We start from the raw sequence: 3,305 nt of genomic DNA on the forward strand, positions 1-3,305 counted from the left end.
TTATGTATGATGTGTCAAAATGCATTCTACTTTCATGTATAACTAATTAGTACAAAAGGTGGGGGGCATCTTGAAGGAACTGTATTTCCACTGGCCAAATAGGATGTTTTGAGCATCAAAATACAGCTTTCCCTTGGTACCAATTGGGGATTGTAGTTGGATACTCCTTAGATTCCAAAATCCAAGGATGTCCAAATTCTTTATATAAAATGGCCTGGTCTCTCAGTGGCAAGCTGTTGTTTTAATACTGAGAATGAACCCAGGGCTTCATTAATGCTGGGCAAGTGCTCTACCACTGAGCTGTTTTCCCAGCCCAAGGTACAGGTTTATGAGAATCTCAAAAATGTCATTATTTCTCGTTACTTCTAAAATAATAGCTTTATGGAGACTTATTTCACATATCATAAAATTCACCCATTTTATGTGTACAGTTAAGTGTCTTTAGCCCAAAGAGAAACCCCACACCCTTTGCATCTTCCCCAAATCCTCTCATCCTTCTGAACCCTAGGCAATCTTACTCTTTTTTCTGTCTCTGCAGATTTTCCTATTCTTGTTCATTCCACATAAATGGAATTGGAATCAATACATGGTTCTTTGAGACTGTCTTCTTTCACTTAGCATAATGTTTTCAAGGTTAATTATCATTTTTTATTTATTAGTACTATATTCCTTCATATGATCAAATGACAATTATGTACACATACACATTTAATTTATTCACATCAGTTGAGGGCTATTTGCCTTGTTTTCACTTTTGGGTTATTATGCATAATGTTCCTGGGAATGTTTGTGTATTTGTTTGAATACTTATGGTTTAGATCTGGAATGTCCCTCAAAGGCTCATGTGTTGAAGACTTGGGCCACAATGCAATAATCTTCAGAGGTAGGGATTAGGGAACTGATTGAATCATGAGGACTCTGATCTCATTTATGGATTGATATGTTTATGGGTTCATAATCAAATGCACTATTGAGGTGGTAGAAACTGTAGGAGGTGGGACCTAGTTGGAGGAAGCAGCTCACTGCTTGTGCCCTGGAAGGTTATAGCTTGTCTCTCTCCTTGCTTCCTGGCTGCTATGAAGTAACCAGCTTTGTGCTGCTACACCGTTCTGGCCATAATGTCCTGCTTAATCATAAGCCCATAGCAACAGGCCCAAATGGACTAAACCTCCGAAACCATGAACAGAAAATAAATCTATATTAGTCAGGGTTCTTTAGGCAAATAGAACCAATTATATATTAAAAGGGAATATATATCACATGATCAGAGGCTGGATAGTCCTACAATGGTGCCTATAACACTGGAGAGCAGGAGAAACCAGTAGTTGCTCAGTCTAAGAAGCTGGAAGCCTCAAAACCAGAGAGATTAATGATACAGTACCAGTCCCAGACTGAAAGCCTAGAAGCTCCCTGGAAAGTTTCTGGTTTGAGTCCATGTTGAAGGGCTGAAAAAGTTGAAGTCTGATGGGTTCATGGGTGATGACAGCCATGAAAGATGCACCTATGCAAGAAGAATTAAGTTTGTACTGCTGGCAAACGTCCTCCTTTCATTTTTGTTCCATCCAGGTCCCCAGCTTATTGGACAGAGCTGCTCACATTCAGGGTGTGTCTTTCTTCTTTCATTTGCTGTCTCACATGTTAGTCATCTCTGGAAGCACCCTTGAAAACACCCAACGTGGTGTTTTATTAATTTTCTAAGTATATTTCTCAATCTAATCAAATTGACAATCAAGATTAACTGTTACAGGGCTGGGGATGTGGCTCAAGCGGTAGCGCGCTGGCCTGGCATGCGTGCGGCCCGGGTTCGATCCTCAGCACCACATACAAAGAAAGATGTTGTGTCTGCCGAGAACTAAAAAATAAATATTAAAAAATTCTAAATAAATAAATAAATAAATAAAAACTCTCTCTCTTAAAAAAAAATAAATTAACTGTTACAGCTTGTCCCCCCCCCCCTTTTTTTCTTTTTGGTCGTGTGCCGGGTACCAGGGATTGAATTTAGAGGCATTCGACCACTGAGCCACATCACCAGCCCTATTTTGTATTTTAGAGACAGGATCTCACTGAATTGCTTAGTACCTTGCTTTTGCTGAGGCTGGCTTTTTTTTTTAAACAGAGAGGAGAGAGAGACAGAGAGAATTTTTAATATTTATTTTTTAGTTTTTGGCGGACACAACATCTTTGTTTGTATGTGGTGCTGAGGATCGAACCCGGGCCGCACGCATGCCAGGCGAGCGCGCTACCGCTTGAACCACATCCCCAGCCCCTGAGGCTGGCTTTGAACTTGCAATCCTCCTGCTTCAGCCTCCTGAGCCACTGGGCTTACAGGTATGCACAACCGTGCCCAGCTTGTTTTCCATTCTTTAGGTATATACTTAGGAGTAAAATTGCTCTGTCATATGGTAATCCTATATGTAGCCTCCTAGAGTACTACACAACTTCACCAAACTGGCTGAACCATTTTACATTCACACCAGCAAGGTGTAAGAGAGTTTTGATTTCTCCACATCTTCACTAACACTATCTGTTGATTTTGTTGTAGTTAGTTTTTTTTTTTTTTAAGTTGTAGTTGGACATAATACCTTTATTTATTTTTATATTGTGCTGAGGATCCAACCCAGGGCCTCGCACGCACGTGCTAGGCAAGTACTCCACCGCTGAGCCACAACCCAGACCCTGTAGTTAGTTTTTTAAAAAACAAAAGCTTCATTGAGATTGTTTATTCACCTTTTAAAAGTATACAGTTCAGCCAGTTACACTGGTGCATGCCTGTAATCCCAGTGACTCAGGAGGCTTAGATAGGAGGATCACAAGTTCAATGCCAGCCTCAACAATTTAGCAAGACCCTAAGTAACTTAGTGAGACCCTGTCACTAATAATAAAAATAAAAAGGGCTGGGGAATGTTGCTCAGTGGTAAAACACTCCTGGGTTTAATCAAGTACCATTTAGCAGGGCTGGGGATGTAACTCAGTGATAGAGCATTTGCCTAGCATGAAGGAGACCCTGGGTTTGACACTCAGCACCATGAAGAAAAAGTGTACAATTCAATTTTTTTTGAGGGGACTACCAGGGATTGAACCCAGGGCTGGAACTGAGCCACATCCCTATCTCTATTTTTATATTTTATTAGAGACAGGGTCTCACTGGGTTGCTTAGGGCCTAGCAAAATTGCTGAGGCTGCCTTTGAACTTTCAATCCTCCTGCCTCAGCCTCCCCGGCAGCTAGGATTACAGATATGAATCCTATACCTGGCTCTTCTTTTTTTTCTTGTACCAAGTATTGAACCCAGGGCCCCTCAACTACC

This window comes from Callospermophilus lateralis, chromosome 12, assembly GCF_048772815.1.
Source record: "Callospermophilus lateralis isolate mCalLat2 chromosome 12, mCalLat2.hap1, whole genome shotgun sequence".
Lineage (NCBI taxonomy): Eukaryota > Metazoa > Chordata > Mammalia > Rodentia > Sciuridae > Callospermophilus > Callospermophilus lateralis.